A 23306-nucleotide genomic window follows, 5' to 3' on the forward strand; every position below is an offset into this window, starting at 1 on the left:
TTAGGCACCTCTCTGTTCCCAGTCCCACGACAACACACTGCTGCTCATTCATCGTTAATCACTCGTCTCTGGTGGTCAGGCCTTGCCCAGGTGCTGCGCCTGTTTTCCAGCTTCCATGCGCTTCCTTCTCTTCTGTGTTGACAAGGCTCCGGGCGGTATAAGGGAGAGAGAGCAGCGGAGGCATGGGCTTCGGGGGTATCCCGTCCCCGGGGCCTAAATCTACGTGTCTCTGGCTGAAGCTGGGCTTCGAGGAGGAGATTTGGTTTAAGCCCATTTTAGCTAATCTCTTAATTTTATTTCTGTGGTCCCGGTGCTCACAAGGCCTTCATATTGGCACTGAGACTGGGCAGAGAGGCCTTCTCTGGTAAGCTCTTGGTCTTCACGGATGGGACTCACGGGTTCTCTGATGGCTCCTGTTTGGGGCACTGTGCAGTAGTGATTTCAGCCTCACAAAGGGAATTTTGTATATAAAACGACATGTAAAGGGATTAAAAATAGCTACAGGGGTGCCTTCATAGAAATAGGGTTCGGGTACTTTTAATTTTCCTGCCAGTGGCTGAGGTTCCGACCCCAGGCCCCACGCCCAGGCCGGGGGAGGTTTCCTGCAGGGGTCTCTGGTGGGGTTTCAGCTGGCAGCGTGGCGTGGTCGGGTCCCTGGGCGGCTCTGGGGCCTGGTCTTCTGCCTTGTTTCCATGGGCAGGTGCCAGCCCTGCAGCTGTTGGTTCCTCCTGCGGTGACTGCGGCTTGGTGCCTGCAGGGCCGCCCTGTGGTCACCTGGGCCCGGGACTGGGGTTCTCCTGACCCGGCGCAGCCACACATGCTCGTGAGCCCACGAGTGGTGGAACCACGACTTCAGGAGCTCGGCACGCGCACCTTTAAACCTCCGCCACGAGGACAGCAGTCAAAGTGAGCGCCCGCCGGGCGCCAGTGGCTCACGCCTGTAACCCCAGCCACTCAAGAGGCCGAGGGCTGAGGGTCGTGGTTTGAGGTTGGTGGTGTGGAGAGTCTGGTGTCTGTAATGGGGGCAGAGTGTTCTCTGGCCAATCTGACAGCTTGGCCGCAGGACTCGCCATCTTTGGGAATTTGTCCTTGGCTCTGGGCTGCCCTAGCTGTGCTTGAGTGGGTGTGGGGACGAGTTGGGGTCTCAGAGGCCCCTGTGAGATGAGGCGGAGGGAGGGCTGGACGCAAAGCCAAGGGAAGGGGAGGGGAAGAGGGAGAGAGGAGGGGAGGGACGGAGGGAGGGAGGGAGGGAGGGAGGAAGGGAGAGAGAGAGAGAAAGAGGAGAGAGAGGGAGGGGGAGGGACGGAGGGAGAGAGGGAGGGAGGGAAAGAGGGAGAGAGGGAGAGAGAGGAGAGAGAGAGAGAGAAAGAGACTGAGGGAGAGAGGGAGGGAGGAAGAGAGGGAGAGGGGAGAGAGGAGAGAGAGAGGAGAGAGAGGGAGGGATGGAGGGAGAGAGGGAGAGGGAGGGATGGAAAGAGAGAGGGAGAGGGAGGGATGGAGGGAGGGAGAGAGGAGAGAGAGAAAGGAGAGAGGGAGGGATGGAGGGAGAGAGAGAGGGAAGGAGAGAGGAGAGAGAGAGGAGAGAGAGAGGAGAGAGAGGGAGGGACGGAAGGAGAGAGGGAGAGATGGAGGGAGGGAGAGAGGGAGAGATGGAGGGAGAGAGGGAGAGGTTCAAGTGCAAGCCTGGGTCTCAGGTCCCCTGTGTCCCCTGTGGGAGTCAGAGGCCCAGGCTTTCTCAGCAGGCCCTCATTGTCTGCCCTGCTCTGCATTGTTTCCCTGGAAGTGTGTTGACTTCCTGGAGTTTTCCTCAGAACTCCAGCTGGCCTGCGTGCTGAGTGAGGCCCCGTGAGGCCCCTGTGAGGCCCCGGTGTGGCCGCCCGGTCTTGGTTAGGGGCATTTCAGTGTTCAGCCTGTCTGCAGATGTTGCCACCTTCAGCTTTCTGCACCTGGCACTTCCGGGTGTATCTCATGGCTCCAAGGTGAGAGGGAGCCCTCTCCCCCAACCATGCATGCACGGGGCCTCAGCCCATCACGCACGCACATGGCCTCAGCCCACCACACACTCGTGGCCTCAGCCAACCATGCACGCATGTGACCTCAGTCTACCACGCACACACGTGACCTCAGCCAACTATGCACACATGTGACCTCAGCCAACTACGCACACACATGACCTCAGCCCACCACACACACACGTGACCTCAGCCAACCACGCACACAGGTGACCTCAGCCAACCACGCACACATGTGACCTCAGCCCACCACACACACAGGTGACCTTAGCCCACCACGCACACACGTGACCTTAGCCAACCAGGCACACATGTGACCTCAGCCCACCACACACACATGTGACCTCAGCCAACCACACACGTGACCTTAGCCAACCAGGCACACATGTGACCTCAGCCCACCACACACACAGGTGACCTCAGCCAACCACGCACACACGTGACCTCAGCCCACCACACACGCACGTGGCCTCCGTGGCCTCCCGCAGTGCACGTGGGCCTTGTTCCTGCCTCCTGCCACTGTGTGGACACTCACGGGACGCCCCTCTGCACAGGTAGAAAAGGGTCGTTTTCTCTCCCGAGTTTGTGGTGTTCTTTTCTGCTGCTCAGTAGCCACGCCGGGGACCAGAGCTGGGCAGAGCCTCCGGCACGGTGTGGCCCTCACCAGCCCCAGGTGACGGGAGCACCACGCCGGGGTCTCCACGCTGGCCCCGGGCTCCCGGGCCTTTCCTGCATCTGCTCTGCAGCGCAGTCACTGCCTCGCTTTCCCTCTGTCTCCTCTTGAACGGCAGCGCATATCTGTTCCATTGGACTCATTCCAGTCACGAAGCGGTCATGCGGTAGTTCACATGTCACCGTCACCCACTTACCTGACATTAACTGATTTCACTGTTGTAGCTTGACAAGCAGTTGTTGAGTTGTTCGACCCCAGTCTAATGTTAAATCCACTGTCCTGTCAGCAGGCCCATTCTAGAACAGCAGGGCCCAGCGGACCAGGAAGATTCCCAAGGTTGTGGGAGAGTCCGGACTGCAGGAGTGCAGCTGAGCGTGGCCTTGGGGCCGGGGGGGGGGGGTGGACGGGCGCAAGTCCAGCAGGAGGGAAAGACATAGTGGTCAGGACAAAAGTGACTTCACCCAGTGGAGTGCCCCTGGCGTTCCTCAAGCTGACAGGAGAGGCGGGGCGTCCCCGGCCCCAGGTCGGCTGAGCACCCCACGCAGCTCTGATGCTTTCACCGCTGGAGGTTTGCTGGGAAGCCGAGGGGGAAGGCAGGCCAGGGTCACCCAGAGGCGGTGGAGAGGAGGGAGAGGGGTCCACCATAGCCTCCGTCACGCAGCTGAGCACCGCGCCGTCCTCCTCCACTGGGCATGGCTGCCTCCCATCCTGCATGGCAGCACCTGTATTGAGCTGTCCACTCACCTGAGACCCCACCACCCCCTCACCCGAGACCCCACCACCCCCTCACCTGAGACCCCACCACCCCCTCACCCGACACCCCACCACCCCCTCACCTGAGACCCCACCACCCCCTCACCCGACACCCCACCACCCCCTCACCTGAGACCCCACCACCCCCTCACCTGACACCTCACCTCCCCCTCACCTGAGACCACACCACCCCCTCACCTGACACCTCACCACCCCCTCACCTGAGACCCCACCACCCCCTCACCTGACACCTCACCTCCCCCTCACCTGAGACCACACCACCCCCCTTACCTGAGACCCCACCACCCCCTCACCTGAGACCTCACCACCCCCTCACCTGAGACCTCACCACCCCCTCACCTGAGACCTCACCATCCCTCAAGTGGCTTCTCTGTGTCTGGCGAGGCTGGACCTCAGGTTTGTAGCCACACACCCTGTCGCACCCGGTGCCCCGGCTTCCCTCCCGCCTCGCTCTGGTCAGCTCTGATCCTGGTCAGTCAGCACTCCGTTCCTTGCCGCCCAGCCGCGGCCTCAGGGCCTCTTGGTCTCTCCCTCCTCGGAGCGGGAGCTCTCGGAGCTTCCCTGCTCCCCTCCAGACCCCTCTGCCAGCCTCACCTCGAGCTCAGAGCCTGCCACGGGCCGCCTGCTGCCTCCGGCTCCAGCGTGCCTGCCCGGGGAGGGAATTGGCTTCCGTGGCTGGGTGAGTCCAGGCCGGGAGCCCGCGGGGCCGGGTTCCGCCTGGGTGATTTGCAGGCACAATTATATGTATAAACGTGCTTCCACTGTTCTGCCTTAGGTCTCAATTTCTGAAAATTAGGTTTTAAACGGCGTGTCCTCACTTACGCCAGATGCTTCCAGATATTTGACACATAATTCAAAATGAAAGGCATGAGAAATTGGACTCATTTAGTTTATTCTACGTGAGCTCCGTGTTAGGCTATTTTTAAATGTTTGTGGACCTTGTGCTTTTGAGGGTATATGAGAAAGCAAGCAGGGGAGAGAGGACGGGGGCGGGGAGGAAGGATAAGAAGGGGAAGCATTAAGGAAGGAGGGTAAGGGTGAGGGCGGGGAGGAGGAGGGCCGGCAGGAGCAGGTGAGGGGGCGGCTGGGGAGGGGGACGTTGTGCGTGGATGCTGGAGTCACAGGCGCTCTAGCCATCTCACTCATCAGAGCCCCTGTGGCCGCCGTTCTAGGCAGGGCACGGGCCTATCCCTCTTATGCCACCACCTCAGCCTCCTGGTCCTTCTTCCTCTTGGGTGAGGGTGGACTTTGCCGTGGAGGTGGCTGGCCAGCTCTTCTGGTGTTTGCCACACCTCGGCACTGGGGAGGTCAGTAGTCTGAGGATAAAAGAGCATGAGACCCTGAATGAGACCATGGTGAGGCCTGGTGGTGTGTGCCTGTCACCCAGGTCTGACCCTGACCCTTGGGAAGCCCAGGCCAGCCTGGCCCTGAAAATGATCAACCAAAAAATGAGATAGGGCCAGGAGTGTGGCCTAGCGGTAGAGTGCTGGCCTAGCATGCACGAAGACCCGGGTTCGATTCCTCAGTACCACATACATAGAAAAAACTAGGAGTGGTGCTGAGGCTCAAGTGGTAGAGCTCTATCCCTGAGAAAGCCAAAGGACAGTGCTCAGGCCCCGAGTTCAAGTCCCAGGACTGGAGACATTGCTCACGAGGCAGAATACCTACTTTGCAAGTGTGGGGCCCTGGGTTCAGTCTCCAAAACGAAACAGCCTGTGCCCACAGAGTGTGGAATGAGCTGGACCAGTGAGGCCCTCTCGAGGCCTCGCCCATCTGGCGCTGAGAAGCAGACCACACGGGAAAGCCTCCTGCTGGCCCCGCCTGCACCGGCCGCCTGCGCCTGCTTTCCTCAGCAGGAAGAGGGTGATGAATTGGGGATTTATTTTTAAACTCCAAGTATTTTAAGGAAACAGTATTCCATTTTAAAAAGAAAGTTCCAGATTCCATTCCCGGCTCTGTCAAGAAGAATGAAGACAAGTGCATCTCTCACCTCTGTGTGTGCCTGTGTGCATGTGCATGTGTTAGCGGGCATGCGTGTGCATGTGTGTGCTCATGTGTGTGTGCATGTGTGGTGTGTGCCCCTCATGCTTGTGGCTGGGGAAAGGAGAAGGGAGAGAAGTAAAGAGCGGGCCGGTGATCCTGGAGCCTCGGTGCTCGTCTGTAATCTCAGCACTGGTAGGCGGGAGAATGGAGTCCCCAGGGTAGTCCTGGCTACACAGAAAGATCCTTTCTAAAAAAAAAAGGGCGGAAAAGCACACTCCCCCCTCACAGAACTGTGTGTGCCAAAATGTCTCCCACTGGCATGGAAGGCAAACGGGCCACTAAGCCGTCTTTTAAATCCTGTGAATTATCACACCCTCTCATTTGTGTGTGTTAGAAAGCAGAAGAGCAGAGCGGAGCCTGCGGCACAGCAGAGACTCAGGGAGACTCAGGGAGCCACCCGCCATGCCATGGCGGCAAGGGCAGAGGTTGGCCTTTCCTGGCCTGCTCCCCCGCCCCAGCCCTGCTCTCCCTGCTGACGTCTGCTTCTGGTTTATGAGGCGGTGGCTGTAAGGGCACCGAGATGACGTGTTGGGGCAGGCCTGCTTCAGGAAAGTGAGAATTACTGCGGCAGACGTTGCCCACTTGCCCAATTAGCCGAGGCTAGCGCAGCGGGTGGCCTCAGAGCGCCCAGAGCTGCAGGGTGGCGCCCAGCGGTGAGGCCCCGAGGGGGCCGAAGGGAAGTGGAGCTGTTCATTTTCTTGGGGACTTTGGGAGAGTCAGAAAACTGGAGAGGATTGTGTGTTGTGGAACTCCAGAATTTTCTCGTGTGAGCCCCGTGGAAACAAAAAGCTCCACGCCAAGCAACAGCAGGGAAAGACGGGAGCTAAACAGATCTACAGGTGCAAAGAAACCTGTGTGCGAAACACACATCTTTTCACATCTTGCTTGAAGAATGAACGTGTGTCTGCAAACACAGACGTTATTACTCATTCTTTCTATTGATTGCAACCTACTTTGAAGTTACCTTCGTCTCCTAACCCCTGTATAATACATACATAGATGTATACACAGTGCCACGTGATTCCATAGCAGTTTGTTTGTTTATTTCCTGGCAACGTGTGAGCGTGCTTGTCGTTTCTAGTGTTCTTGGCAGCGGAGATTTTGCAGAACTGCCCCTGGCCCCTCCTGCACCTGCCAAGTGGTTGAGGCTGGGCTGTCTCATGCACTCTTGTGATGTCTCTGCCCAGCCGGTGACAACACTTTGGGCTGAACTCGTAAAAAACCCCTCATCAGTGGTGTGACTTGAACCCTGCTGCCCTTCTTGCATTTGGCTTTACAGAGAAGCCGCATTTCCCAGGTCGTCCCCCTGGTTCCGTTACCAGCATGCAGAGCGAGCCGAATGGCGTCGGTCACGCCTTCCACACTGGGCCTCGGATGTGGAGGGGCGTTGCAGAAAGAGCAGGTGTCCGGGGCTCGGCGTGGGGCAGGTGACCTGGGAGAGGACGGCCAGCTTTCCGGGCCCCGCAGCCCCCACACGGTGCAGCCGCAGTCCTCATTTCTGTGCGTGGTCCGATGACTCCCGCCTGAAGACAGGACGGTGATACCTTACTAACGTGGAGATTGATTTTGTCCGATGTTTGAAATGGGATAAACTTACTTTTATCAAAAGAAAGGGGCCCAGCTTTACTTGGTAAGTTTTGGAAATCCGAATGATAGGGCTGAGGTGAGGAGACCCCTCTGCCTGGATCCTGCTCACTCTGCCACATGGGGAGTGGGTTGGGGTCCTCCGGCCCCGCTGCCCCCCACAGCCGCCCTGCCCTCTTCCAAAGGACCAATTCTGCTGTCCCGGGATGACTCAGAGCACAGCTCCCTCAAACCATGTGGGCCTCTCCTTCCCGGCCGCCGTCCCTACCCCACCGAGGGTGTCCCTGGGGAGCTTAGTGATTCCTGTCTCAAGACACTCAGACATGCAGTGTGGTGGAGCCTTTCAGGAAGACGTCACTGTGGGTGTCTGACCCCACAAGTCTGCCCTCCCATGTCCCCTTCCTCATCGGCGTGAGGCGGCGTGTCTCGGGGGAAGGAGGATCCGTTGTTAAGGACCGGCAGCGTAACGATGTCCTCACAGACAGCCGGCATGCAATCACCTATCCGTTTCCGGTTCGTGGGATTCGTCCAGGTCGTTATGTGAGTTCTGCTCTGACTGGTCCGCCTCTGGGTAGCGCAGGAGCTCAGCCTTGCCCTGTGGGGAGCCGGGAGTGCTGTCTTCTCACCTTGGGCTCCAGGAGCGTGGCGTGTCTGTGATTCACAGGCTCGCTTCCCTTCCCCGAGGTGCCTGTCCTGGACCAAGACAGAGGGGTGGGGAGCTGGAGGGAGAGAAGAGGAGATGGTGTGTCAATGGCTTGCTATTTTGGAAGTATGAAGTCGAAATTGCCATCTGCCATGCTCCACTGTCTTGGGGTGTGCGTGTGTGCATGTGTGCATGCGTGAGGGGTGGGAGTCACAGGCCAGTTGCCGTGTCTCAGAACCAGGGGAAGAGCTTTGTGTGATGGGTTGAGTTCAGGACTCACGCCGGGGTCTGCCCTGCCTTTCTTTTCTTTCTGTCACAGTTTGTGACAGAACTACACAGAAACACGCATCTTAGGTCTGCTTTGAGTCTTGAATCAAAACCAGCGTGAACATTCCTAGATTTTTTTAAACCTAATTAGGAATTCAGCTTTGAGAAGCGTTAGGGAGGCTCTGGAGAGTCAACACGTCCCTGGGTTTGTGGATGCATGCTTCTGGAAACAAACCGGCCTGGATCTGCTCCGAACGAAGGAAAACCTCTGCGTGCAGCCCATGCTTCCTTTCCCGGGAGCCATCTGGGTTCATGGAGAGCCTTGGCTACTACTCTGGACATTGTTAAGCAGCTCTTCACATCGCTCAGTCCTTGGACTGCCGGTCTCCTGGCGGCTACTGGCTTGTGCAGAACTGGAAGGAGGGTGACGGCCATGCAGACCGCAGCCCGGGGACAGCAGGTGCCAGCCCAAAGGCCAAGGTCCTCTGGGGTGGTGGCTGTGTGCTGACTGCCTCCTGCCTCGAGCGCCCAGTCGTGGGGGGCACGGTGAAGGCTGGCGGCTCTGGCTTGGGGCTTGTATCTGTGCTGTCCTCCTGTCCTCCCTCCACACAAAGGAAAGGCGAGCAGGGATGCAGGGACACCCCGGTGTCTCATGCGGGGTGTTCAATTGCTGACAGACGCCTTGCACCTCACACTTGCTGCTGCTCCAGACACAGCCTGGGCCAGCCTTTAGCACCTCCGCAGAGAGTGGAAGAAGAGGACGGGGTGACAGCTCTCGTCACTGGCTGCGATGTAGACAGGCCAAGAGTTCCAGGTGGCTGTCTGGCTGAGACCCCAGTGCAGCCCGGGGTCCAAGCAGGCTGGAGGTGGAGCCGGCCCAGATGACCCCTCTGAGGTTCCTCTGCGTCCTGGCCCTCAGGGGGCCTCAGAGAGCGGCAGCTCCAGTGCATGTGCAGAGGGGCAAATGAACGGAGCCACGCCATTCCTGTTGCAGAGACTGTACTGCGTGACTCAGCCCCATGGAAGCAACGATGTGCTCTGCAGCGCTGGTCCTGCCTGCGATCTGCCTCACAGTACAGGCGGGGAAGCAATCCACTCAGCGCAGGCTGCATCTGGGGGAGATAATGTGGCCCCATGCAGGGCCAGTGAATACTGATAAGGACGTGACAGGCTGTGGTTAGACTCGGTGTCACATCCAGATGACTGGCTGGGAGATGAAAAGAAAACAAAATTAATCCCCCTGCAGGATCCATGCCATGGCTTGTCACCCAGCAATCATAACCCACGGGTCACGCTCTCCCGCCTGGTGTCGGGGAGGAGGGCAGTAGCTGTCTCCCCCGGTCGTGGCCCATGCCGTGGATGTCGGCAGCCAAGCTGGGCAGAGGGAAGGAAGGAAACGGTCTCAGGCGCCACGTCCAGACTTCAATTTAGATCAGGTGCTTTGTCCTGGTGAGCCAGGGCAGAGCTGGGGGCAAACTTCTCAGGGCTGCGATCCGGCCGGCCCTCGACGCTCTCCAGGCCGCAGGTCACGGCCCTGCCAGGGTCTCCAGACGGTGCCAGGCGCTGGGTGACGGAGCGCTGTGTGTCCATGCTTGCGGGTCAGACTGGCTGCTGGCTCTCTGTGGAAGTTTTGCCACATAGCAGCCCTGTTCCAGGAACATAATAAAGACCAGTACGTTTGGCCAGAATATACAAGTGCTCTTCAGAACAATTTCCACATTTGCCTGCATATTTACAGGACTTAATAGTTCAAAATAAACATGAATACATATGGCTAGAGAGTTACTAAGACAAAATATAAAGTCTTAAATGTATTTCTTAGGACCTTAAAATAGCAAGAGAGAAAAATCAGAGAAAGAAAAATGAGCTAGTGCTCAACAGAAGCTAATAAAGAGAAAAGCAATAAATCCAAAGAAATGAGAAAAAAGATACCACTAAGATAAGAGCAGAAGTCAATGAAATCGAGAACAGAAATCAATAGCAAGGATTAATGAAGCACTCGTGGCTCTTCCAAACAATGAGATAGCAGAGCACGGATAAGACCGAGTCAGAGCGCGCGGTCTCCCTCAGGGAAGGGAGAGAGAGATTCTGAAAACAGCTTTGGAAACCATGAACACAGGTACCAATGTGCCTGGCACCCAGATGTGTGCAGCTTGTCTGTGTGGAGAATATGACGTGCTCGCGGGGACAATAAAGAGGAGGAGAGGATGACAAACGCGCCCTCTGACAAACGCCTGCTTTCCGGGGGCAGCAGATTTGCAAATACAGCCCCAGGGCATCTGAGCTGCTGTGGGGAAGCGCTGTGTGTGTGTGTGTGTGTGTGTGTGTGTGCACTCGGGCTGTGCAGTACGTGTGGCGTGTTCGGCGGGTTTCTCTGTGTTGTATGTGGCGCATGTGTACGTGTGGTCTGGTGTAGCCTCGGTTCTGTTCGCTGTCAGTCCCCCGGTGCCTGCTCCGTGGCTCTTCTCTTCATAGGCTGGTTTGCGGTCAGAGGTGTTTGGCCGCCAGCGCTGGGTTTTTCTCCTTCACGTGTGGCTGTGGTTTCAGCGCCGTGGACCACCACTTCTACAGCTGCTGCTGTTCTTTGTGTCTCAATAATTACACTCGTGGCCATGGTCTTGATGGCCTGGTCTGCGTGGCGGTGGCCTTGGCCTTTGTCCACTGGTGTGTGACTTCTGGTCGGGGTCCTCGTTCTCGGGTGAGTGAAGGCATTGTGTGTGCAGGGTCTTCCGGTGGCCGCTGTGATGAGATCCGGGAGAGCTGTCCCCAGCCCTCCCGCTCACTTGACCTGGCTTCCTTCTTCTGCCGCCCTCGTCTGTGCATGCACATCATGTTTACCACCCTTCCGTACAGGTCACTGTGGCATTCTGATGCGTGGACCACTTGGGATATGAACCTTTAAGCCTTTTGGAAGAAACAGCCAATGGCAAAGAATGTATCTGAATTTAATTGTTCTTTACGAATTCTGAGGATCCCGTATTATTCATTATCTCTAAGGAAGCCGGACAGTGTCAGCACGGTAACGGTTGTTTTCTAGGTATCGCTTGTAGCTTTTGTGGTAGCCCTGCAGTTCAGTCTGAGCACACACACCGTGACTGTGCGGGAAGGTCTCGGAGTCGATCACACAGGTTAGAAAGTCATTGCCTTGCCTTTGGTCAAGCTGTCATTCTGAGCTCATCTCTTGCTTATCTCTCCTACCGGTTCCAAGATTGCCTCTTTCCCCTCATTTTCCTTTCTCTCCCCAACCCCAGTCCTGGGCTTGAGCTCAGGGCCCGAGCACTGTCCTTGGACTTTCTCAAGTCTAGAGCTCTACCACTTGAGCCTCAGCACCACTGCTGGCTTTTCTGTGTATGTGGTCGAGGAACCGAACCTGGGCGTGCTGGACAAGTTCCCTACCTCTAGGCCACCTCCGGCCCGGCCCTCGTTTTCTTGATCCTGTTGATTCGTTTAAGAATCTGTCTTCTCTGTACATCTTCACATGAGGTCCCACGAGCCCGCAGGGTGACAGGGTCACATGGTCACTTGAGGGGAGGGGCACAGGTGGGAGTGGACGTGTGGCGGTGTGGTGGGCGTCGAGGGAGGACAGGACCTGGAGGTTAAGAGGAGTGGGGCGGCTGCAGTGGCCCAGAGCGGCTGGCACACATGGCAGCCGGGTGTGGCTTCTGTCGTGGGAAAGGGACCGCCAGGGAGCGGCTCTGAATCTCAACTGCTGGCTGACTCACTCGTGCCACTGGGGGTCTGCTGCGGACTCTGCCTGGCTGCGGTCCTGGCCGCACACGCCTTGGCGTATTCAAAGCCAGCGGGCAGACAGGGCTCAGTGCCTGGTTTCACCTCATCCTCTCCGGCCTCCCTTCCCGGTGGAGGCCCGGGGCATTGCACACGGGTCTGTGAACGCAGCCGGGAAGTTTGGGGGACGGAGATGACCCGGGGCTCTGCCCACCGCTGGGGAAGGTGCTCGGCGGGGTCTGGTCTTTTAAGGGTGTCCGCTCGCCCGCAGGGCGGATCCTGCAGGACCTGGCAGGAGGGCCCCTCCCTTACCTGGCTCAGGGCTCTGACACCCCCAGAGCGATGTGACCGTCTTTTCCTTTGGATTTTTTTCCTAGCAGGAATCTTGCCACCCATCAGTAGAACTTGAAGAAAAATGTGGAGCCATCGGCACCGCTGCGGGTTCTGGTGTGAAAGGAATTCCCAGACCCACGCCACGGCTCCGTCCTGCTCCCCAGCGGACAGACCGCACTGCGGGGACTTCACGGCCGGCATAGTCAGGCTTGTTTCGCACGCAGCATCTCTCTAGTGTTAGAAATTCAGAATTTGCACGTATGGATGGGAGCTGCTCGGACCCCGCTTCAGAGCAGGCTGGCGTGGGGGCGGAGCCGGGACATGTGGCCGTGCCGTGGGGGCTAGAGTGCCATCAGAACCAATGGCATTTCACTCTCTCCTTTTCAATCCCTAACCTCGTACACGCTGTGTGAGCCAGCCCCCTACACCTCGAGGGCGCCGTGTCTCGTGGCCCATGGTGAGGGTTGTCATTCTCGAGTGCTTTGGAGGGTGGCGGCGGTGATCTGTGCATCCTGTAGCTTTTCAGTTACCAAGTCACGACTTGGCCCTCTTTCGCTAAGGGCACCGCCCGTCCCTTAATTCATGGAGGTGACGTGTGGAGGATTTTGCTATTTTGATCTTTACAGGTGTCTGACTCTGAGAATTCCTTTTCTCGTGGTGTGTGTGAACAGTTAAAATGGCTTTGAATAGTCAGAGGTCTGTTGTTCTCAAAAGTATTCAGACTCATTTTACATTTCCTCTCTCGCTTGTTATAACTTTAAGCCTTTGGCCTTGCTTATTAAACTTGGCAGGATATTTGACTTAGTTATTTTCATATTGTTCGGTGTCGATTCTTAAAAACAGACATTCTGTTCTTCACCATTTCCTGTCCTGGCCTCACTGGGGTTTGGGCTGTTATTAGAAAGTCACCTGGGAGTGGTGGGCGGGGGCCCCAGCTTGGCAGTGGGCGTGAAGGCCGTGGGGCAGCCCAGCCTGCCTCTGGCTCCTGCAGGGTCACCAGCTCACAGAGGCCGCGGTCCGCCTGGGTGCTGCTCTCCTGTTTGGAAAGTTTCCTTCTAGGGAGCCACACTTGTGGGAGGCAGAGGAGGAGGCTGGGGAGGAGCAGAGCCCCTCCAAGCCGAGCTGCGGGCAGGGCAGGGGCCGGGATGGCCCCTGGGAGCGGAGATCGCCACAGCGGGACAGAACCCAGGCTTCCGAACGCTCACAGGCGGGGACAAGGATTCCTGACGCGCGGGTCCACCACGGCCCTGGAGGAAGCCAGGGTGGCCTCTGCCGAGGCGTCAGTCTGTAACCACACGTGACTGGTGCAGAAAGTCAGAGCTGTTGTGAGTATCCAGGGCAAGGGGCCCTGGCCTGGCTGTCCAGAGCATCCAGAGCATGGAGGCACGGCCATCGTCGGCTGACGCGAGCAGGAAGCAGGGAGGACCCTGTGGGAGTGAAGCTCTGAGGGCCCTGGTGTGTGGTGCAAGCTTGTGGTCCCACCCAGCTAGGGGCAGGGAGATCCAGGATCACAGTTCTAAGCCAGCCTGGGCCAAGTTAGTGTGAGGCCCAATCTGAAAAACAAAGAGCCAAAGGACACGGTGTTGGCTCAAGAGGCAAGCACTTGCCTACAGGCATAAGACCCTGAATTCCAATCCCAGTACTGAAAACCAAGCCAGGCGCCAGACTCACCTGTAATCCTAGACACTCAAAGTCCAACATCTGAGGATCTCAGTTCAAAGCCAGCCTGGGAGTCTTATCTCCAACTAACCACCAGAAAGCCAGAAGTGGTGCTGTGGTTCAAAGTGGTAGAGCCTAGCCTTGCATGAAGGAGATTTGGACAGTACCTGGGCTCTGAGTTCAAGCCCAATGACTGGCCAAAAAAACAAAAATCAACAAAAAAAAACCCCAAACGTGTGTGTGTGTGTGTGTAAATAACAGTGTATTATATATATAAAAGATACTTTATTGAAGGTTTTCCTTCTCTCTTTGTCTTCTGGAGGAGTCTGATAGCCCTTGCTGAGTGGGCTGAGACCACAGGGAGAATGAAGAGAGTCTGGGCAGTTTAGACCCAGGGTATCTCCCCCTCCCCAATTGTGTGTGTGGCTGGGTGGATGTCAGCCAGGCTTCCCTGTGGGGGGAGGGCTGGCTGCACTGGGTCACTGCTGGGACAAATGCAGACAGCATCTTTGGCTTCCTGGGTTGTGGCACGTGGACTTGAGTGGCCCTGAGACAGAAAGCCGAGTCTTTGTGCTCGGCGGGGCTTCCTAAGCAAACGCAAGCCCTGGTTAGGGATTCAAAGAGCCTGCCGGAATCTCCTGGCCAAACCCTGGCAGCTTGTGTTTTCATTTCTGAGCAAAGACACGTCGCTAAGTGTGGCTGAAAGAAACAGCCTGCTACCACGGTGAGGGCCAAGACGCTTCCTTTGATTCTATTAAGTATTCTGCCAGGCCTCCTGGGTGCGCTGCACGGGATGTGGATGGTGCAGGCCCCCACCCCCCATCGCAGCAGGATCCCAGCCCGCTGCTGTGGCTGTCCATTCCTCCAGGGAGCCCTGGGCTGCGTGGCCTGTGTGGGAGATCCCGCTGGTGTGAGTCAGGGGACTGGGCTGGGCCAGGCTGGCGGCCCAGCTCATCGCTGCCTCTGCGTCCTGCTTGCTGTCTGCTGTTGCGGTGACACACAGCTTGGCACGGCCACCCCGTCCTCGGCAGAGCCCTGGGCGTCTGGAACCGTGGTTGAATGCTACCCGGGGAAGTACGGCGGGGAGGGTCTCACCCTGAGTGCAGGGGTGCAGCCAGCGGCTAGGCGGGGCCCCTGCAGTGACCCTCAGTGCAGCAACCACTCCACGTTGTAGATGTTCCCACCGAGGCTGGGGCCGTGAGCAGGACTTTCTCCTCAGGCTCCATCAGAGGGAGTGGCAGATGGCCGTGGCCGGGAACCCCCGCAGGAGTCTGCTCCCTCTGCTCGTTGGAGTGCGTGGTGCCCGGTTGATGGCACGCCAAGCCCTACGCACATCCAGGCCCGGGCCTGCAGGGCTCTTTCCAGGGTCCATGTGCGCTTTGCAGCTGGGACAGGCAGGGGAGGGAGCGCAGGGAGAGCACGCTGCCTTCTGCACCCTCAGGGGCCTCTGGTGAGACCAGGGCCCTGGCAGCGACTCCAGGGGCTCCCTCAGCACCCCGGCTGGGCCTGCAGAGCCAGAGCCACCGTTTAAGGCTGTGGGCCTTGGGGATGACCCCGGGGGGTGGCCCTGGCGTCCTCTTGGCTCCACCCTAACTTCAGGCAGGCAGGGGAAAAGCTGAGCCCGCTGGGCAGCCCACAGAGCTCGGGATGCGGGGCCTGGTCGTGCCCAGCTCCCGGGGTGTGCTGGCCCTGGCAGATGTAGTGCAGATGCAGACACGGGCATTGAGTTCCTCAGCGAAGGCTCCGGTCCACCTTGCATGGCTCCCTTCCCAACGCCCAGCCTTCCTCCCCGGGGCGTGGCCTGGCCTGGTTCTCCTTCAGCTTCCTCCCATGGCTGGCGCCTGCTCTGCTGCCTCCCCACTCTCCCTCCTAAGAGCTCGCCAGCCATCACGGCAGCCAGGTGAGGCCTGGGGGTGCACTGGCCGGACGGTGTCTGCAGGCGTGTGGCTGGGGGCCTGGCCATGGTTGTGGAAGGGAGGAGGGGGAGGAGGAGAGGAAGAGCCCTCTTTGGGGTCTGAGCATCTGGTCAGGAGAGAGTCGTGTCCCCCACCCAGGGTGCTTTACCTCTCCCCGTCCACACCGCAGACAGGCGTGGGGGGCATCGCCATGTGTGCTGCGCAGGAGAAGCTTACATTTCTGCCTCTGAACACAAACAAAGACTAGAGGTTTAGCTGCCACCAGTGGCTCCTGCCTGTCATCTGAGCTTCTCAGGAGGCTGAGATCTGAGGATCACGGTTCAAAGCCAGCCCTGGCCCTTAGGCCCTGAAGCCCCAGGACTGGCACAAAAAAACCTAACAAACAAAATACATGGCCTTGTGATATGGGAACCTGTCCGTGCCCCATTTTGTATGCCCCCCACTCGCATTGCCTCACTTACGTCTGCTGAGCAGATCCTGAGGGATTATCCATGATAACACGGATAATGGAAGAAGCAGGAGGAAGAAGAGTAGGAAAAGCACAGCTTCTCTGACTGAGTGGTCTCGGGATCTCTCCCCAGCCCATCCCTGCCTCTGTCCAGCCTGCAGGCCCCGTGGTGGGTGGTGCCCCTCTGTGGCCTGAGGAGGGGAGAGCTGGGAGTCTGCACACATGGGTGTGAGGCCCGGCCAGCAGGCAGGCAGGCAGGCAGGCAGGCAGGCAGGCAGGCAGGCAGGCAGGCAGGCAGGCACGGCTGGGTGGCAGGAGAGAGCAGCGAGGGACAGGGTGAGCCTGAGCCTTCTTAGACTCGTCTGTGAGGAAGATGGGGCAGGGTGGGTGGCTGTGAGGGTTCCCGCAGGCTCTGGGCTCTGGGAGCTATGGCTGGGCTGACATCCTGGGTGGGTCTGACCCTCTTTCCCAAATCCTCGCCATGAATTGCAGTGTGATGCAGTTAGGTCGAAAGCGCTCTGGCCAGGTGGCCAGGTGGCTGCAGTGACCCTGTTGCAATACAACCTTGCTTCCTGCCACAGTATGTTTATCTGATACCAGCCTAAGGACATTACAATGAATAGCTTATTTTATCTCTGTCTCACACTCTCTTTCTCTGGGGTCTTATTTTAGAAAAGCCCTTTTGCCCCATGTTTCTGTTATAAGAGCTTTGCAAGATGAAAGGCCAGAAAGTGACCCTTTAAACCTGACAGCTGACCCTAGAGTGTCACCAACTGTGACAAGAGAATCTGAAACCCGGAGCTTACTCAAATTCCAATTCCATAGAGATTTCAAAAATAAAGTGGGTTGGGGTGGGAAAGAGTAAGCTTGCTGGACCTAAGCCCAGAGCCAGAGGCATCCTCTGGCCCAAATATTAAAAATAGAGAATAATAGCATCTTGCTGGGGAAAGTCTTTTTATGGGAGCTCTTCCCCAGCTTCCTGGTTCGGCTTGGCCAACCCAGGGATTTGCCCGTTCAGCCCTCGAGCATGGGCCGATGGGAACGGCCCTCATCAGACTGGCCCAGGGAGTTTGAGGCTGTGGTAGGTGAAGCCCTGGAGGCAGGGAGGGAAACAGACCTGACACAGCTGGGGGAGGATGGGGTGGCTGGGGTGAGTAGAATCCCTTCCAGGTGGCTTCTGTTTCCTGAAGAGCCCAGCTCTGTTACAGCACTGTCCGGCCTGGGTCTTCACTGGCCCGTGTTAAGGTGCCCAGCCCAGCCCACTGGCCTCCCCCAGGCCTGCGCAGCCAGCGCCCAGCGCAGCAGCTGGGCCCATCTGTCTCTTCCTCAGGGCTGAGTGAGCAGCCAGTCCGCCCCTGGGCACTGAGGTGCCAGGCTAGAACTGAGCCCAGCTAAACGAGAATAGCGTCAGGTGGTGTCATTCCTTACCCCGGGACAGGCCAGGGAGGCGTGAGCCAGATCCTTCCAACCCGCGGGGGCCCTGGGGCCAGGCCCAGGGTGTCGTGAGCATGAGGCTGTTCCCAGCAGAGCCTAAACACCGGCTTCGTCAGCAGCCAAGAGGCAGGTGAGGAAGCTTACCGGGAAAGCTCATTGCACCCCCTAGGTTCACAGCCGTCTTTGGTTAGGCCAACTGTCTTCAATGAGTCAGTTCTGGGAAGGAGAGGCTCTACTGCTTTGTGTGCCGGCCCACACGTTGTTTGAGAGGCTCTGGGACAAGGTAAGTGCCTCTACATTCCCACTGGAATCCAGGCAGATCCAGGTTCAAACCTGGGTCTGCCATGTAGCAGGGACATGTTGAACTCTCTATTTCTGTCCCTGTAAAATGGAGCCAAGCTGAATAAATCATTTAGCCTGGGGCCTAGCTTTATAAGGCCTTGAAAATCTCCATCTCCTCCTCCTCTTCCTCCTCCTCCTCCTTCTCCTCCTCCTCCTCCTCCTCCTCCTCCTCCTCCTCCTCTCATCATCACCATCACCACCAGCAGTACCTCCTCTGCAGGCTCAGGCCCTGCGATGACAGGTAAGGCTGGGTGTTTTCTGGGCGTCTCGTTTCCTGGCTGCCCTCTGAGGACGGCTCCTCTGCCCCTGGTGCAGCTCATGGCGTCTCTAATCACAGGCTTGGCGTTAGCGTCTTGGCTCCCAGGTCAGGTGTTTTTGTTCCCAGCCTCCATCTTGAGTTTGATGGTGACAGTTAGTAAGCGACTGGAGAAGAGAGGCCAGGGAGGAAGGAGGCCAGGGGACCGGGTTCATACGGGCTCTGTGGTGGCCTCGGGCAGCCCCGCGCTCCACGGGCGGCTGTGGGACAGCGCCGCCCTGGCTCTCCTAGCCCTCTGCCCCACGCAGGTAGTGGTGTGGGCCTCTCTGCAGGTTGTAGAGCCCGGGCTGGCCCCTGTGGTGGCCCTGTGGTGGCCCCTGTGGTGGCCCTGTGGTGGCATTGCCTCTCTTTCTCCACAAGAACGTGTGGCCGAGGCAGGCGCCCGGGATGGTGGTCAGAGCTGTGGGCCGGCGGCTCTACCCAGGGAGGAGCCGGGGAGCCTGGCTTGGCTGGTGTCCTCCAGGCTCCCGCTCCTCTCTGGGCCCACCATTCCATCTCAGGCGGTGGCTGGACGTGGTGGTGGTACCTGTCCTTTCCGATAGGGAGCGGGGGAGATACATAAAGAGCCCAAACCCCGTAAAAGCAAGACCCGTTCTCTAAAGTAACTCGAGTAGAAACCGTGGTGGCATGGTGTAACATCTGTCCTCAAGTACAAAGCCCTGAGCACCAATCCCAGCACGACTAAAAAACATCATAAATACAGGGACAGAGACTGGCCAGGAACCACTGGGAGGCCTGAGGGGTCCAGGGCCCCTGGGCCTCCACCGCAGGCCCTGCCTCCCACACGGACCAGCAGAGGGCGCTGCCGGGGTGGCTGGAGGCAGGACTCGAGGACTGGCTTTCCAGATGCCTGGGAGCTGAGGGCACAGCGGGGATGTTTACAATGCTGAGGATGATTCACGGCGTTGGAGAATTGAGAGCTGGTTTGGAAACAGCTGCCACATAGCTGATAACATTAGAAATAGCTCTGGCTTCCTGAGAAATGCGCTGCTTATTTTAAGAGGACGAGAGTGGCTTGACTTTGTCCTGCTGGCGTTTTTCATCTCCCAGGCACAGGGCCAGCAGCCTTGGGGAAAGGCCAGTCTGTCAGAAGGGTGACTGTCCACAGCCCCAGGGGACCAGGGTTTGTGGGCCGGAGTGCACGGGGGACGGTCTGGAGCTCTGGGACTGGATGGGGGTCGGTCTGGAGCTCTGGGAGTGCACGGGGGACGGTCTGGAGCTGTGGGAGTGCACGGGGGACGGTCTGGAGCTCTGGGACTGGACGGGGGACGGTCTGGAGCTCTGGGAGTGCACGGGGGACGGTCTGGAGCTCTGGGAGTGCACGGGGGACGGTCTGGAGCTCTGGGAGTGCACGGGGGACGGTCTGGAGCTCTGGGAGTGCACGGGGGATGATCTGGAGCTCTGGGAGTGCATGGGGGATGATCTGGAGCTCTGGGAGTGGATGGGGATGATCTGGAGCTCTGAGTGGGGTTGGGGGACCGTCTGGACCTCTGGGAGTGGATGGGGGGTGATCTGCAGCTCTGGGTGGGGACTAGGCCACGGGGTGAGAGGGTGGGTTCTGCTTCTCCAATAGAAGGGCAGGCTTCAGACCGCCGGCTCCCGGGCGGGGGAGGGGGAAGTTAGAAGGCCGGCCTGTGCCTACTTCTTGATGTAATAGAGGAGGAGGAAGGAGTGGTATTGCATATCTGCTGTGCCAGCCATACGAAGGTGGAGGTGGGGGCAGTCTGGCAGGAAGTTCTAGAGATCTCATATCAACACGCAGGCCTGCGCCATCTAGCACACAGAAGTGGGGTGGCCTGTTATCTCCAATGAACCGCAAAACAAGCTTGGTGTGGCTCTGTGGCTCAGGAGATAGAGCCTGAGCGCAGGCCCTGAGTTCAAGCCCCAGGCCCGGCAGGGGGAGGGTTAGGCCCGTGTTTGCCTCTCATGATTTGTCTAAGGAGGACAGTGACCTGAAAAAAATAACTAAAGCAAAAAGAGCTGGCAGCGTGGCTCAAACAGCAAAGTAGCAGCCTCGCAAGTGTGAGGCCCTGAATTTAAACTCCAGTACAAAAAAAGAGAGGAAGAAAGGAAGAAAGGTGAAAGAGAAGAAAGTGGAAGAGAGAGAGAGAAAGAGGAAAATTGTGTTTACAGAGTGATGGGCCAAGGAATGAAGGAGGGAGGGAGGGAGGGAGGGAGGGAAGGAGGGAGGGAGGGAAAGAGGGAGGGAAGGAGGGAGGGAGGAGCTGAGGTCCTCCTGACTGGAGGACCTGTGGCTGACTGCTCGGGGCTGGGGTCCCCTGCAGGGTGAGTTGTGTGCAGTCACCGGCTGGCATGGTGGCATGCCCAAGGTCACTGGAATATGAAATATTTAAATCAGGCTTTGGACTGCAGTTCTGAACGTGACTTCACAGCAAGTTTAGCTGTGCGGCTTTGGTTAAGTGGAGGTTATGCTAAGCCTTAATTCAATTTCTGATGGCTAAGTGTGGGCACACAGTGACCAGGAGAGAAATTCAAACCAGCATTTTCCAGCAAGCGGGGCTTCAGGGTGAGCAGTTAGGTTGCTGAAATCCTGAGGGAACCGTGCTCCAGACCTTTCCCGTGGACTGTCCAGTGTGTCCTGGCCACGCCCGGGCCTCCCGGCAGCGGCCTTGACTCTCGGGGCTGAGAACGCTATTTCTGGCTCAAAAACGGACAAATCCACACAGCTTAGGAATGTTGGGCAGATGTGTGGTTTTCAGAAAGGCCCCGAGGGCCTCTTAATTGAATTTGTTTTGTGGACTGGGGACAAATGATAGCCCAGGAGGAAATAAAGGCTTCCTGCTTGCTCAGGTGGAAGGATGATAATACAGAGCATCAATATCTTCCCGCGATTTCCTTCTTGAACAGTTGTGGAAACGCAGGGCTGCGTGCCACATCATTCGTTGTGTATTTGGCATCATCACAGGCAGATGCGTTGGTTTTGCCCGGGGGACACGGCACGGGTGGCACGGCACGGGTGGCGATAGCATTGATAAATAAGACATTGACAGGAATGATGTTCAGGCCCAGTCTGGAGCTCAGAAAGGAGGTGGTGGGGGAGGGGCGGCAAGGCCGGGACACCCCAGCGTGACGGGAGACGGGCCGGGGTGGGGGGCCAGAACTCCAGGAAGGGAAACTGTGCAGTTGGTACATTTGCTTGTATGGTCACGGCGTTCGTTCAAATGGCTGGCAGGTGGTGAGCGCCTAAACCACCCCTAACCCACCCCCCTGGACCTCAGTCCGCTCCTCCCAGCTGTCTGGGCTCCAGGTCGAGTCACTCGTCTCCGTCCAGGACACTCATGTCCTGTGAGTGCTCCCCACACGTGAGCACCCCAAACTCAGCGCAACTTGGGGGGATCACTGTCTGAAGGGACGCACGCGTGCCTGGAGCCCTCACCCCACCCGGGCCGACAGCCAGGGTCATCGGGGCTTCTGCTGGCGTTTCCTCTTGATAAGCTTGGACACGGCGAGTCTGGCCCAGTGGTGTCTGCTCTGTGTCACTCTCTTCCCCAGACTCAGAGGCAGGCCTGATAAACTGGAGATGTAAACTTCATCTCCACAAAGAATCCCAAGACATCTCTTTAGTCTGCCCTTTTTTTCTTACTTAGATATTGAATTCTCTAGGAATTCATTTGGGCGTAGCATCTGCAGTAAGGAAGGCAATTCTCCCCCCCCCCCCACCCCCACGCTCAGCTTTTCTCTCCCAAACCCCAGCGTCTCTTATTGAATAATTCATCTTTTCCTCAAAAGACTAATTGCGGAATTGTTGCCTTCATCAGTGAGTACTGTGTAAAGGAGCAGATCCACACAGCTCCGAAAACGCCCGAAGCCTGGGTGGCACCATGATTTCAGAACAGGAGGTGGCTGTCCACGCCGGGGGACAGCCAGCAGGGCTGCCTGTGGGGCTGGGGGGCTGGGGGGCCGGGGGGCCCGGGGCCGGGTCTGCTGTGGTCCCGCCCGCGTCCGCCCCGCAGACCTCTCATCTCACTCTGGTTTCGGTGGGTGGCCTAGCGCTTGCTGACCTCCTCTTGAGAACAGCTCCAGTCCCCCTCGCCGTGGGTCTCCCTGACTTGGTTCTCACTTTAGCCAGGTGATTCTCTTCCCGAGTCCCACAAAGGAAGCCAGGGCCATCGCCAGGGCGCCTGCTCTAGGTCCACGGAGCACAGCAGCGGTTGCTTCAGGTGCCGGGGAGACGGCGGCTTGAAGCCAGGGCCTCGCGCTCCCCCTCAGCACGAGGTGGGGCCTCTACCACTTGAGCCCTACCTCTGCTTCCAGATTTTGCTGTGTGTTTGGAGACTCGTCTTGGATTTGTGTGTCCTGGGCTGGCTTCCAGCTGTAACCCTCAGCCGCCCGCCTTGAGCAGCGAGGGTCAGCGGGCCGCTGATGCCTCTCGGCTGCAGCTCTCAGTCCACGCCCACCATTGTCTTTTTGGCACCAGGACTTCCTTGAGCTGGAGGGAGACCCCTGAACACAATGCCACCAAATGCTCACAGCCAAGTGCTCCCCTGGGGTCCACCTGCTGTAAGAGAAGCCAGCTCCACCGTGTCATCCACAAATGCCCCAGGACAGCTCCGTGGCCAGGCCTGCACGCTGTGCGGGGGCCGTGCTGGAGACCCGGCCGATGAGCACAGAGGGCTGGGAGGAGGGGGGACTGAGGTCCAGGGCGGTGGTCTATGCGTTCCCCGCACGCCAGCCATTGGAACGAATGCCGTGAACATTTTAACTGTCACACAGCGGACGTACCAACTCCCCAGTCCATGGTTCACTTTTCATGCTGCCACCTGCCTGTCCTGCCAGCCCTCTGGGAAGGATAAGTAAGCAGACCACATCTGAGGCCCCGCTGAAACACAACTGAAGGAGAGGACTGGTGGCGTGGCTCACAAGGTCGAGTGCCGTCTAATAATCACGGAGCACGGTGTTCAAATCCTAGTACCGTCCCAAGCAGGGTCTACTGGCACTGGGTCCTGTGACCGTCCTCGTGGCCACGGTGTGTGGGGAGGCGGGGCCGCCGTCCAGGGGCCGTCACGCCCACCTATGAGTTCAAGACCAGCCTGAGCAGCTTAGTGAGTACCTGAAAGAGCAAAAGAAGGAAAGAAAGAGGGAGGAAGGAAGGGAGAAAGAGAGGAAATAAGTGGA

At 58.1% G+C, this 23306-nt stretch overlaps 1 long non-coding RNA gene across 3 annotated transcripts in view; it reads left to right on the forward strand.

Moving 5' to 3' along the window:
- LOC150045808 (uncharacterized) overlaps window positions 1–23306 on the forward strand; it is a 72908-nt gene that overhangs the window by 39439 nt on the left and 10163 nt on the right. For all 3 annotated transcript variants that reach the window (XR_016532682.1, XR_016532684.1, XR_016532683.1), the window contains exon 3: window positions 17682–17795. This is a non-coding gene — a long non-coding RNA (uncharacterized LOC150045808). The remainder of the gene's footprint in view (window positions 1–17681; window positions 17796–23306) is intronic.

Source organism: Megascapheus bottae, chromosome 26, assembly GCF_031878675.1.
Source record: "Megascapheus bottae isolate mThoBot1 chromosome 26, mThoBot2.hap1, whole genome shotgun sequence".
Lineage (NCBI taxonomy): Eukaryota > Metazoa > Chordata > Mammalia > Rodentia > Geomyidae > Megascapheus > Megascapheus bottae.